Below are 14,765 nucleotides of genomic sequence, written 5' to 3'. Positions count from 1 at the left end.
AGACAGAATTCTTTATTAAAATGCAGTGCCTAATGCTAATTTTTTTCCCATGTCTAATATAATAGGTCCTGACTTTTCAGTTTCTCTGTGTGTTTATCTTGGAGTGTCTCAAATCTCGTCCATCAATGCTCTTTCTCTCCACACCGCCCCCCCCCCCTTTGCTGCCTGTCCCCTTCCCCCTCCGTGGGGTCTCAGGGCAGACAGGCAGGGTGGGCGGGGCGGCCTGGATGGCGCGGACCCCCCTGCTCGGACTGTGGCGTCCACCCCGCTGGGCTCTGCCTCTCTCACACAAGCCTTCTGGATCCTGTCTCACCATTCCTCCGTCCGTGACCCCATTTCCACTTTGGAGCTCTGGTCTGGCCCTAAACTGATTCACACTCACTGTTTCCAAGCAAAGCATGAGTTTGTACCCCCCTTGGCCCATATGCTACCCCGCCCCAGTCCTTCCCTGTCGGCCTGGGGAACTCCTATTCGTCCTCCTAACGTCCAGTTCCGATCTCCGCTCCCCGGCGAAACCTTGCCCACCTCAAACACCACGAGTTGCTCCCTTCCCCAAGCTCCCATGTCACGGAGCGTCCTGTTATTTCAGCCTGTGTCACATGGTGGGGGCCCATCTGGTGTGTTTACTGCATCCCGAGTGCCGTGGGTTGCCTGGACTGCTGTGTTAAAGAGGATTCTGAGGCTGAGAATTAGTGATGTCATCGTGTGCAAGGACGGAGGAAGTAGCAGATCCCGGACAGACATCTGCCAACTGGTCTGGACCCTGCCGGACTCACGCCGCTAGAGCATCAGACTCCACCGGAGGGCTTGTCACGCACAGTTTCCTGGGCGCCACCCAGAGCTCCCGACACAGGGGTCCGGGGTGGAGCCCCACTGTGTTCACGCCAACACGCTCTCAGGGTTGTCAGTGCCCCTCGTCCCCCTGAGGGACACTGACACTTGTTCCAGGCTGGCCGCCTCAGCCTTCCCTGTTAGACATGCAGACCCTCACCCTGCCCAGACCTACGGCAGAGACTTCATTTTAAAAAGAGCCCCAGGTGGCTCCTCTGCGTACCAGCGTTTGAGAAGCGTGGGGTCCCCAAGTCCCTGCTGCCGGGACGGTTATTGCTCGTGCTGTGTCCTTGTGTCACGCGCAGCTCTGCACATGGGAGGCTCATGCATGCTTGCAGCATGAGTGCTCGGTAACACGTGTTGCCTCATCTTCCCATTTGAAAAGGGAGGCCCTTCTTTACAAAACTTTACGCATAAAGTGTCCCCCGATGAGGGGAATCTGCTCTATTAAAAATACTAGAAGCCGCCTTAGCTGGTTTGGCTCAGTGGATAGCGTGTCGGCCCACGGACTGAAAGGTCCCGGGTTTGATTCCAGTCAAGGGCACATGCCCGGATTGTGGTCTCAATCCCCAGCAGGGGGCGTGCAGGAGACAGCGGATCAATGCTTCTCTCTCATCACTGATGTTTCTATCGCTCTCTTCCTCTCCCTTTCTCTCTGAAATCAATAAAAATATATTTTAAAAAAAATACTAGAAGCCATTGCCTACTCAGTAGCTCTTTTTGCAGTTTGTGAAGGTTGGAGGAATCATAGCTTCAGCAAACACACGTAAAATAAAATCAGGCCTCACCAATTCAATTATACCTTTCTTGGACCTTCCAGAGTCCAGAACGGCACTGTCACTTGTGACAGCAACAGACTCTGAATGCGCTTTTCAGAACAGCAGCAGAGAGGAGAGCTGCGGATAAACATGGCAGTGCCTGGATGCCGCACCCAAGCAGTGGAGGGGCACAGAGGTCGTGTGAGGGTTATGACCCTTCACCCCAGTTGGAGTCTCCTGGTACCATCTGATCAGTCGGGGAGGGATGTTGGGCCACGTGGACGTGTGTGCCTGCACAGGTCAGGGAACTCTTCTTTGGAAAGCACTGGGTGTGCTCATCCACTCAACACGTATTCATTGTGCTCCTACTGTACGCAGGGCGCTGGGCTGGGTCCTGGGGAAGCACTCATAGGAGGAATTGTTCCCTGTGCTAGTTGTCAATGCAGAAAAGGTCACAGAAATAGTAACCACGCAGGAAGGACACAAGTTCCAGAGGAATCTCACGAGCCTCATGCACCGTTTCTAACTCCTGCCCCAACCTGCTGCTGCCTGGACTTCTCTCTGTCTCATTTCCTCATCTTGACCCTTTGCCCTGCAAGGTGCTCACACATGGGGCTTTGGTTTGGTGGGTCCGAATCCACATAAGTAGCAGATCTGGGTATATCAGGCCAAAACCTTCCCATTTTTCTGGACAATGTACTTTTTTCTTGGTCTAAAAATTAGTTTTTTAATTCTCATTCAAAGATATGTTTCGCTTGTTTGTTTGTTTGTTTTAGAAAGAGAGAAACATTGATGTGAGAGAGAAACATTGATTAGTTGTCTCCCATACGCGGCCCAATCGGGGATCATGCCTGCAACCTAGGTATGTGCCCCAACTGGGAATCACACCTGCAACCTTTTATGTTGTACTGGACAACGCTCCAACCAACTGATCCGCCCGGCCCGGCTTGGTCTGACCTGTTTGGAGTATTGTGGACTTGCAGGAGCTGGGATGACCTCTGCAGGCTCGTTTCAGGGCTAACACTGACTTTGTTTTAGAGGAGAAAAGAGGAGCCCTCAGGTGCCTTGGCTGAACCAAGGCCATTGGCTTGCCCTTCCCCTCTACAGCCCCCCACTTGTCAGGCACCGGCCAGGCATTCTGCACACCGCACCCTCTTAATTTGCACAATGGGAGAGATGACATGCTTGTGAAATTAAAGGAGGTTTGTGTTAGCTGGAGGAGAGAGGGTGGGAAGGAGAGGGTAGCAGAGACTAAAGAGAAAAGTAAACTGGGATGAGATCACACTCCGCCATATAGTGCATGTTTGAGATTGGTTGTTATGGGCAATAGGGAGCCATGGAAGACTCTAGGCGGGAGCAACATTAGCAAAACTGTGTGTTAAAAGCATCTCTGTTGGGTTTGGCGGGGCTGAGATGGAGGCTGAGGCACAGCTGCTGCAGAACCAGGGAGAGGAGTGGCGTTGGCTAGAACTAGGGCAGTATGCATGTAAAGGTGTGTAAATTGTTGCAAATTGTCAGTCTGACTTTCCAATTCACTTACCTGGAATATTAGTTTCCTGTCACCTCTGTAACAAAGTACCTCAGTGCCTTTAAACAAGGGAAATGCACCCTCTCACAGATCTGGAGGTCAGAAGTCTGAATCAAGGTGTGGACAGGGCCACACTCTCTCCGGAGGCTTGAGAGGAGGAACCCTCCTGCCTCTCCCAGCTCCTGGGGCTCCAGGTGTCCCTGGTTTATGGCTGCATCACCCCGACCTCTGTCTCCATGGTCACATGACCTTCTTCATGTGTGTGTGTGTATGTGTGTGTGTGTGTGTGTGTGTGTGTGTGTGTGCCCCATCTCCCTCTGCCTCCCTCCTTTTTTGTGATTGCATTTAGGCCCACCCTGACAATGCAGGGCAATCTCCTCCTCCCAGGAGTTGATCCTTGATATCCAAATCTGCAATGCCTTAGCCATGTGGGCAGCATTGCAGTTTGCAGGGACTGGGGCCTAATGTCTTTGGGGCCAGTGGTCAGCCCTGACCTGTGGCCGAGGGCTCGCCTCTATTTGGTGGCTCTCCATCAGGTGGAAGTGGCTCCCATGGTCTGCGGTCTCACCAGACCTCACCTTTGGGGAGTGCTTCATGGCCTCTGATCCTCCCAGGAACCTGCCAAGAGGGGCAGGCAGCTGGCAGCTGGCATCCTGCCTGGGCAGAAGTGCGACTGACAGAGAGGGTAAGCAACTTGCCCAGTGTGCCCCGTCAGAGAGGCACCAACAAATGCAAGCCACGTTCTCTGATGAATGGACTGGAGCGGGGAGGGGGAAGGGCTTGGAGGCAGGACCCCAGGGTGGCTGGGTCACCTGGGGAAGCAATTGCAGAGGAGCTAGGCAACCCATCGTGATGGGGAAGCTAAGGGACCCTTTGGCTGCAAGTAAAAGAAACCCAGCCCGGCTGCCTCAAGGACAGATGGAAAGGCTGACGGGGTGGCTGGTTTCGCAGCTCAAAGGTTTGATGGGCACATTTCCAGGCTCTGCTTTCTTCTCAGGAGGACTCTGGAAGGTTCTGGTTCACACCCCGTGTGGCATGAGCTCCTTCTCCAGGACCCCCAGCCACATCCCAGGACCTCATCTGTTGGGCCTGACGCGGCCCCTGCCCCTCTGGACCAGTCCCTGAGACCAGGCGATGGATGCTCTGATGGGCTAGACCCGTGGTCGGCAAACTGCGACTCGCGAGCCACATGCGGCTCTTTGGCCCCTTGAGTGTGGCTCTTCCACAAAAATACCACGGCCTGGGCGAGTCTATTTTGAAGAAGTGGCGTTAGAAGAAGTTTACGTTTAAAAAATTTGGCTCTTCGTTGTACTGTTGATATTTGGCTCTGTTGACTAATGAATTTGCTGACCACTGGGCTAGACCATGTGCTGTTCATGGAGCTGGTCAGCCCTGCCCAGTTCCTGAGGAGGATTAGGGGCCGGGGGAGGACGACTGAGGGGCCATCACCAGAAGTCGGGCGTCGGTGCTGGGTGGAGCTGTGGCCAGCAAGCGAGCATCCGATGGGAAGGTGGAGCTCTGTGCCCTCGGAAGTCTCTGTGCCACAGGACGCGTTAGTCTTGAGACTCGGGGTGGCAGAGCCTATTTCAGAGCCTGCCTCCTGACGGTATTGAGGATGCCTGTGCCCAGCCTGGCAGAGTCCGCGGAAGGCCCACTGCAGCGGGCACGCCACGCTCGGGGCAGGCTCAGCTTCCACTTAGGCGTTCCCTCCTGAGCGCGGGGGACAGCGCATTTGCAAACAGCTACAAACATTTAAGACTCCAGCGACCACATCACACGTGCACTGGGAGAAACCGAGGGAAGTTTCATGTGAATACAATTTCACATGTCTGCCGTCAGCTCGGTTCTCTGTAGCACCAGCGACGCTCTGAACTTTACTGGAAGAAGGCTCAGCTGTTTGCGTTCTCAGGCCGGTCCTGTGCCGATGTGGCGGGGGCGGGGGGCAAAGTTGTGAGCCTTCAAATCTCGCCAAGGGAAGGCAGAAGGGAGTGCGTATTTATTAAGCATCTGATCCGTGCCAGGTACTGGGCATCTGCCAGACATCTCACTTAACCCCCAGCAAGCTTGAGAAGGGGGTGGGGTCATCCTCCTGCATCGATAAAAACCCCGAGGCTCAGAGTGGATCACGCCTTGTCCCAGGACGCCCGCAGCGGGCGCAGAGCGGGGAACGCGTGCTGTGCATTTCGGATCTCTCTTTTCCATCGGAAGCTTTTCTTTCCTGTGTCCTCAGATGCTGCTGGGTCAGAATGTCATCCCTTCTAGACAATCTCCCAAGTGCCACCCCTTCCCAGCACAGGCGGCCGAGTGTGGGGTTGAGAGGCTCTGGGTTCCCTGAGAGGCTGAAGGGAGCTCTTTGGGAAGAGAGTGCAGTGGGACGTAGCACACATGCTGCATCGAAGGCGTCTCCTCGGGGAGCAGGATCTGAACACCCCGAAATATTTCCCCGTCTTTGCGGACGTCGCCCCTGCAGTTAGCGGTGCCGCCTTGGAGGCCAAGTCCACACGCTCCCCTCTCCCGTGCTCAGTTCCTGCCCGCCTTGGGCTCAGTGCTATGATCCCACTTCACAGACCGGGCCATGGGATCAGCGGGGACCCCACAACCCAACAAGGTGGGTGCCCCATTTCACACCCAGCGACCCCGGACTCAGGTCCCACAGCGAGAGGGCCGGGCCGGGGTTCACACTCAGGTCTTCCGACTCCTAACCCTCACCCTCCCTAATGCCTGGTGGTGGCTCGTCCTCCGAATGAGCGTGTGGCCTCACATGATGTGAAGGCGTTTCTGCTTTGCTTTGTTTCCTTGTCCAGAGATTTCATTTTCTCCCCTGTAACGAGCACCCGGAACCCCGCTGCCTCCCCCGGCTCTGCAGGCTCTGGAGGGAGATTGGAACACGGCTGGGGACTGGCTTCCACTCACGCGGCCCATCTGGCCCCACAACCCTGTGAGGTTGACCTCACTATCCCCGCTTGGCAGGCGAGACCCCTGAGACCTAGAAAACTCAGGCCGGAAGTTCAGCGGTCGCCCAGGCCAGGCTCCTGCCTCTGCAGGGGAGCTGCTGCCTGGCCCGGGGGCTGCGCCAGGTCTCAGAGGCCAGGATAGCGTGTGCGCTACGTGGGTGTGCCATCTGAAAGCCAGCTTCTGGGCAGGGTCTCTGCCCCTTCAGGGTGCTGTAGCAGACCTGCCAGGGGGCCCCCCACTTCTTGTTGGAGGTGCTGTGTCATCAGTAAGGATAGATATGGCCATCCCGCACCTTCTCTCCTCTGCCCTGACTGCCCCTCTCTGCCCATCCCCTCCCTGCCATTCCTTCCTCCCATTATTTTTCCACTTCCCTCCCCTCCCCTCCCCTCCCCTCCCCTCCCTTCTCCTTCCCTTCCCTTCCCTTCCCTTCCCTTCCCTTCCCTTCCCTTCCCTTCCCTTCCCTTCCCCTCTCCAGCCCTTCCCTGTCCTCCCTCCCCTCTCTGAGGAGAATGGCTGGCATCCTGCTTGCCTCGGGTGGGGGTTGTCGGGCAGATTGCCCTCTTGCTTGTGAAATCAATTAGTTTGGCCTCAGCGCCTCTGTTGTTGTCCAACTCATCCTTCATTGTGTCAGGCTCACGCCAAGCACAGCACAACACATTGCTGGTGAGGGCCTGCCAAGAGTGCGAGCCACCGAGAATGGCCAAGCGGTGTGGGTCCGGAGGGTGAGGGCAGGGAGACAGTGTGGGACTGTCTGCTATTGAGGGGAGCGTTTGTGCCTCAGCCTCAGCATGTGCACAGGTGGTCGTGAGAGAGAACTGTGTCTGCTATTGTTGGGGAGTCCATTATAGTGAACTGGGGCAGCTAGCAATCCCCTGAGGGGCCACTTCCTTTCCCCCCTGGGTCCTTCTCTCCATCTGACTGAAAGCCTCCGAGGGCCCCGACCTGCTCTCCTCAAGAGCCCCCATCCTGCTCTCCCCGAGGGCCCCCATCCTGCTCTCCCTGAGGCCCCCGTCCTGGTCTCCCCGAGGGCCCCTGTCCTGGTCTCCCCGAGGGCCCCCATCCTGCTCTCCCCAAGGGCCCCCATCCTGCTCTCCCCGAGGGCCCCCATCCTGCTCTCCCCAAGGGCCCCCATCCTGCTCTCCCCAAGGGCCCCCATCCTGCTCTCCCCGAGGGCCCCCATCCTGGTCTCCCCGAGGGCCCCGTCCTGGTCTCCCTGAGGGCCCCCATCCTGCTCTCCCCGAGGGCCCCCTTCCTGGTCTCCCCGAGGGCCCCGTCCTGCTCTCCCCAAGGGCCCCATCCTGGTCTCCCTGAGGGCCCCCATCCTGGTCTCCCCGAGGGCCCCGTCCTGGTCTCCCTGAGGGCCCCCGTCCTGCTCTCCCCGAGGGCCCCCTTCCTGGTCTCCCCGAGGGCCCCGTCCTGCTCTCCCCAAGGGCCCCCATCCTGGTCTCCCCGAGGGCCCCGTCCTGGTCTCCCTGAGGGCCCCCGTCCTGCTCTCCCCGAGGGCCCCCTTCCTGGTCTCCCCGAGGGCCCCGTCCTGCTCTCCCCAAGGGCCCCATCCTGCTCTCCCTGAGGGCCCCCATCCTGCTCTCCCTGAGGCCCCCATCCTGCTCTCCCCGAGGGCCCCTGTCCTGGTCTCCCCGAGGGCCCCCATCCTGCTCTCCCCGAGGGCTCCGTCCTGCTCTCCCTGAGGCCCTCGTCCTACTCTCCCTGAGGCCCCCGTCCTGCTCTCCCTGAGGGTCCCGTCCTGCTCTCCCTGAGGGCCCCCGTCCTGGTCTCCCCGAGGGCCCCCATCCTGGTCTCCCCGAGGACCCCCTTCCTGGTCTCCCCGAGGGCCCCGTCCTGGTCTCCCCGAGGGCCCCCATCCTGCTCTCCCCAAGGGCCCCCATCCTGCTCTCCCCGAGGGCCCCCATCCTGCTCTCCCCAAGGGCCCCCATCCTGCTCTCCCCAAGGGCCCCCATCCTGCTCTCCCCGAGGGCCCCCATCCTGGTCTCCCCGAGGGCCCCGTCCTGGTCTCCCTGAGGGCCCCGTCCTGGTCTCCCCGAGGGCCCCCGTCCTGGTCGTCCTGAGGGCCCCCTTCCTGGTCTCCCTGAGGGCCCCCGTCCTGCTCTCCCCGAGGGCCCCCGTCCTGGTCGTCCTGAGGGCCCCCCCCTCCTGGTCGTCCTGAGGGCCCCTGTCCTGGTCTCCCCGAGGGCCCCATCCTGGTCTCCCGGAGGGCCCCCATCCTGCTCTCCCTGAGGCCCTCGTCCTACTCTCCCTGAGGCCCCCGTCCTGCTCTCCCTGAGGGTCCCGTCCTGCTCTCCCTGAGGGCCCCCGTCCTGGTCGTCCTGAGGGCCCCTGTCCTGGTCGTCCTGAGGGCCCCTGTCCTGGTCTCCCGGAGGGCCCCCGTCCTGGTCTCCCCGAGGGCCCCCGTCCTGGTCTCCCCGAGGGCCCCCATCCTGGTCTCCCCGAGGGCCCCATCCTGCTCTCCCTGAGGGCCCCCATCCTGCTCTCCCTGAGGCCCCCATCCTGCTCTCCCCGAGGGCCCCCATCCTGCTCTCCCCGAGGGCCCCCATCCTGCTCTCCCTGAGGCCCCCGTCCTGGTCTCCCCGAGGGCCCCTGTCCTGGTCTCCCCGAGGGCCCCATCCTGCTCTCCCTGAGGGCCCCCGTCCTGCTCTCCCTGAGCGATCCTGTCCTGGTCTCCCTGAGGGCCCCTGTCTGATCATCCTGAGTCTCCCGAGGCCCTTGGACCAGTAAAGAGTGTTTGGAGGGTTCTTGAGGAAGAGCTTGAAGGTTACACACAGGAAGAAAAAGGTGTACCAGTTGTATGGATAGAAATCAGTGTCTGAACTGCCTTCTGTAAGTCTTCACTTTTTTGTTCGTTTGTTTTTTGTTAATCCTCACCCGAGGGCATTTTTCCGATTTCTTTTTTTAGAGAGAGTGGAAGGGAGGACATCAATGTGAGGGAGACACATCAGTTGGTTGCCTCCCACACACATCCCCACCTGGGCCAGGGATCTAGCCTGCAACCAAGGTGTGGGTCCTTGACTGGAATCAAACCCTCGACCCTTCAGTCCACAGGCCTGGCAGGCGCAGTACTCGCTATTTTGAAAGAACATCTCTTCACAGGTACTAAGTCACTAGCAGGGGCACTGCTAAATTTTTCACTAGCAAAAATATATATTGATATATATTTATTATTTCTTCATTTATTTTTCTTCATCCAGTCACAGGAAAAGAAAGGGCTGAGGGATATAAAGCAACAAGAGTAGGAGAGAGGAAGCATTGAGGGACAGGGAAAAAGAAAAGGTATGTATTGGGGCAAAAGGCAGAATTCCAGCAGAATCTCCCCTGGGAGCCATTTGGTGGGCTTCATTCATTTATTCATTTCCTAGACAACGGGACACCGTACTAGGCCTGCTGAGGATTTAAAAGGGGAGAATAAACTCTTGCTCTCACAGATATAGGCAGATAGGAGTAACGATTAAGTTCAAGGGCCCACGGTGACGGCTTTGGAGCGTTACTGGTCACTCCTGCAGGGGTCTTCTCGCTGGGCGGGGAGCTCAGCGGCTTCTCTCAAGGCTGCCTCTTTGAGCTTAATGTTTGCCTCCCCCTGAAATTCACCAGTTGGAGCCCTGACCCCCAATCTGATGGTAGCTGGTGTGGGGCCTTGGAAGGTAGGTAGATGTGGTCAGTAGTGTGGGACCCTCGTGATGAGATTATTACCCTTAGGAGAGGAGGAGGAAGTCTCTCTCTGTGTGTCTCTGTCTCTCTCCCCCACCCTCCCCACCATGGACAGGTGAGTAGGCACCACCTACACACCAGATCCCACTCCAGAACTTGGATCTGCTCAGCTGGCCCACACGCCCAGGCTTCTGGTTCTTGAGACGCAGGGGGCTGAGAGCCAGTAAATGGCCTAGAGACACTTGTGAACTCAGATCTCATGGGATGAATCCAATCCTTGGGCCTCCCATCGTCTTTCCCTCTTACAAGTTATCACCTTTACCTGCAAGGTGGGCCAGCTCTGAACTCTGTCTTCATTTTCTAAGTTACCAAGGAGACGTGTTCGGAACTGCCTGAGTCAGACTTCTCACCTCACCTAGCCTGAGCCAGAGAAACTGAAGCCCTGCAGATCCCTGGCCCTGGCATTGCCTCCTGGCCCCATCTCCCTGCAGGGGCATGCTTGTGTTAGCCAGATTGGGCAGCTATAACAAAACACCACAGGCTGGGGGCTTAAACCACAGACGCGTATTCTTCACAGTCTGGAGGCTGGAGAGTCTGAGGTTAGGGTACTGGTCCGTTCAGTATCTGGTGAAAGCCCACTTCCTGGTTTACAAACATTCACCTTTTTGCTGTGTCCTTACCTGAAGGAGAGAGACAGAATGTCTCTCTCATGTCTCTTCTTCTAAAGGCACCAATGCCATATTGAGGACTCCACCCTCTCACCTCCCCCTCCCCCGATCACCTTCCAAAGGTCCCACCTACAAATACATTAGGGCTTCAACATGCGAATTTTGGGTAGACACATTCAGTGCCCAGCAGATGGTGCTGATGGTGATATGAGTGGTGATGGTAATTATGGTGCTGCTGACGATACTATTGATGAGCGTCAATATCTGTTGAAGCATGGGCTTTATTCCAGACCTTCTTCCAAGTTGATTACTTGGTTATTTCCCCTCACAAATCTGCGAGGCGGGGGTGATTAATGATTCTCTTCTTCCAGATAAGAAACTAGAGGCCTGGAGATGAAATAACTTGCCCAGGTCACAGAGCCAGCAGGTGGCAGTGTGGAGGCCAGTGCAGAGTTCTCTCTCAACCCCACCAGCACCCTGTGTGGTCATTCCAGCAAGGCCCGAGGGAGTGGCGGTTTTTAGAAGGGAGAGGGGGCGCTGATCTGGGCACCACTCAGGTTTGGTAGATGTCAGTCTCTTTGCACATACTGGGCAGTGGGACGAGGGAAGAAACAGCCCGCATTCACTCCTCTCATCTGCTCTGCGGGATGCTCCCAGCTCCCAGGCCTGGTGGCTTTGGGCACCAGGTGCAACTTGAGTCTGGGAGCAATTAGCTCACACAGGAGAGACCATTGGCACTTCCCATCTCTGCCTGGGGCGGGGGCGGGGCAGCCTAGGATTTCTCGCTGCCTCTTCGCCTTCCCCACGCTGTCGTCATTTGATCTGGGGCAGATTTATGCTGTTCGTGATTTTCCAATCCAGTGGTTTGTCAACATTTCAGTGAAGTTGCATAAATCTACCTTTCCGATGCCAGGACAATGCCGGTCAAAAGGGAAACGCCAGCTGTTGTTCTGTCCTCTTAAAAGGCAAGAAAGGGACGAGAACGGGGTTGTCTTTTGCGATTTGGGGGAAGCTAAGCACATTGCGTGGAATGGGTCATGCGGGAGGCGGTGGGTCGAGGACACTCAGAGAAGTCTCCAGGGTTCCGGTCAGGGAAGAGCCTGCTTCTCTCCCAGGGAATAATTCTCTCTAACTTCAGCCCCGACGGAGAGCCAATTTGGGCCCTGGCGTCAAGGCATGGCGGTCTAGCGGCAAACTGCCTATTCTCAGAATACAGCTGGGCTGTGTTGTAATCACACACAGACCTCGGCAATAAATAACGTGCACACGGACGTGCTTTCGGATGAGTGTGAATGTTTATAGTGTGTACAGGCGAAATCTCCCAGCCTTAAGGAAGCTGAGAAAGCCAAGAGAGGGTGGCAGGGCCTGCCCGCCTTTCTCGTCTTGCACAACGTGCAGCCTGTGGGCCAGGGCTGCGCTACGAAACGTGGTTGGTTTGGGGGCCTCAGTGAGTGGTTTTCTGGAAACCTATGACTCGGTTCACATTGGTGGTCTGATAGGAGGCTGTTGATGAGGGGCGATTTCCTGAGGAAGTGAGAGGTTGGTTGGGCGGAGTTTGGAGGTGGTGGCTATGTACCCCTGCAACAGTCCAGGAATGAGGTTGCAGGATTGGTTCTGAAAGCCAGGCCTGATTTACAGGGTGGGGCAAAAGTAGGTTTATAGTTATCCATATGGAAAATAATACAATAATCCTATATAATAAAAGCATAGCATGCAAATTGTCCCCTCAACCCGGAAGTCCTCCAGGAGTTCGACCATGGGGCAGGGCCAGCCGGGGGAAAGGAGGGAGTACCCGGCTGGCAGCTGGCAGCCGCTAGGGGCCCTTCCAGTGCACAAATTTCATGCACTGGGCCTCTAGTTAATAAGTAATAATACAAGACTAAACTCTGTGTTTTGTGTACGCACAACTGCAAACCTCCTTCTGACTCAGCCTGTATTGGCAGGGCCTGGCACACAGGTGCTGATGGTCCTCGCCAAATGGATGAAGCCCACAAGCTACGGCATCTGGAATTCTTTTAAAGAAAGGGTGGAAATGGGCAATTGCTCTGACAGCCTGGGTGCCACAGAGGTGCAGACGAGAGCAGAGCTGGGAACATCAAGAAAGGGCCCGATGACTCTGTTATTGGTTTTTGTACCCTGAGCTATCTAAACAGAAATCTCTTCCAAAGTAATTTATATTCTGTGTAAACTGGTTGAGGACATCCTCTGTGGGTTTGGGAAGACAGGACAGAGCTCCAAAGAGAGCTGTGAGGATGATTTGATGGCCGGATAACCAGTCCCATGATGACTGACTGGGAAACTGGAATTACTTCGCCCAGAGTGGGCTGCGACACCAGCCACAGACATCGCCCATGTCTCGGGCCAAATCAGCAATAATCTATCTTCACTTTAGATTTGCGCTCTGACTGGTCCCTGTCTGCCCAGCTACATTCAGAACACTGGCACCTCTAAGGGCACCCCCACCCTTTCAGTTCGTTGGGAAATTGAGGCCCAAAAAGAACAGGGTTCACCCAAAGTGACACTGACAATGTGAAGTTGTGCTCAGAAGCTGAATGCCCTGAATCCCAGCCTTGATTTTTCTAGCTGGCACCCAACCTTGTCGGCCATCAGCTTAGAGATGTTGGCCCAAGGTCGGGTCTGCTGCTACGACCAACAGGCACGGTAGGAGGAGGGCATGGGGGGAGGCTGCCGGGATCAGGTAAGAGGAGGCCCTGAATGGGATTTTTTCTCATTTGTGATCTTACTAGGAAAGGGGCCCAGCCTGTTCAGCTCTCCCGGGGTCCTCCAGAGCCATGGCTGGGGAAACTTGTGCTCTGCCAAGCACGGGATTCACCCATGAGGACTTGAGCAGTAGGAGAGGAGGGTTTGATAGAGTCCACTGAGAATCAGCCCCTGGAAGCAGCTGGAGAGATGCCATAAGGGAGTGGAGAGTGGCATGGACCAGTTGCCTGCCACGGACCACGAGGGTATCTCGCACTTGCTCTATTCCTGGTTCCTTGCATGGCCCTTTGCACCGTGGTATCATCTGCTTCTTATAGACAGGAAAGTGAGTCTCAGAGTCAGCAACAAGTGGCCCAAGGCCACACTTGCACATGGTTTCATCCCACACCAGGTTTCTCCCAGAGACCATGTGGTCTCCGTGCCGAGCTTCTCCCCGCTCTTTAGGGACAGTAAGTACTCCCTGTGCTTCTAGCGAGGCGTCTCAGAATGGACAGCTTGCTTTTCAAAAGCCAGTTTCTTTTTGTCTGGGTCACGTTCAACTTGGGTTCTCCAGAGGGGGAACATCCTGTTCAGCTGGTCATAATTTGTCAGTTGGTTTCTGCCACTGACCATCTTCAGACATGGCTGCCGCCCATTCCATTGTGATTTACTGGCCTTGGACTACATCATTGAGGCCATCACATCTAGGAAGCTGGCTGTTCCCTCTCTGGAGGCCTTTGGATAAGCCTTGCTTGTAGGAGGGAGCTGCCATTTTGGCCTCCACAGGCAGCAAGAACATCAGGAAGTACACGCAGGGAGAAGATGACAGCCCTCAGGGGTCTTGCCTCCTTGTACGAGAGATGGAGGCTCCCTGGCCACTGGAGCAGAAACTGGCAGGGACAGCCTCTTCACACTGAGTCATGCACAAACTGGTTTCTTATTTGTCTGTTCTCAGTGCTGTATACTCAGCAGGCACATAGTCAATGTGTGTCACGTGGGATTAAATGCAGAACAGAAAGTGGATGTCTTTCCTAAAAGCCTGGGGACCAAAGTTTGGTGACAACATGACCAGGTTTATATTTCAGAGAAAGCGTTTCCCTTTGCGTTAGTTATCATTGCTGCATTGCAAATGACCCCAAAACACAGCAGCTGAACACAATCAAAGTTTACCATCTCATGGTAATTTCTATGGGCCAGGAACCTGAGAGCAACAGCGTGGTGCTGGCTTCATAGTCTCTTAGTCAAATTGTCATTTGGGCTGCAGTCATTTGAAGGCCTGCCTGGGCCTGGAAGGTCCAGCTCCAAGCTCATGCCTGGAGAACTCATGCACCGGCTGTTGGCAGGAGGCCTCAGTCACCACCACATGATGTCTCCACGAGGCTGCTTGAGCATCCTTACAACATGGCAGCTGACATCAGCCAAGAGCAAGGGATCAGGAGACCCAGGCACAGCCTGCAGTGTCTTTGATCTCATCTTGTAAGTCACATACCATGAGCAGTGAGTCATTAAGTCTAGCCCATATTCCAGGAGAAGGGAATTAGGCTCTGTGTTTTGAAGGGAGGAATGTCCAAGAATTTAGGGCACATTTTAAACTCACCACGTCCATCAAATCTAGATAGAGCTAGTTCATCCATTCATTCAAAAAACAATACCTGCTATGTTCTG

Source organism: Eptesicus fuscus, chromosome 21, assembly GCF_027574615.1.
Source record: "Eptesicus fuscus isolate TK198812 chromosome 21, DD_ASM_mEF_20220401, whole genome shotgun sequence".
Classification (NCBI taxonomy): Eukaryota; Metazoa; Chordata; class Mammalia; order Chiroptera; family Vespertilionidae; genus Eptesicus; species Eptesicus fuscus.
This window is presented reverse-complemented; position numbering follows the sequence as displayed.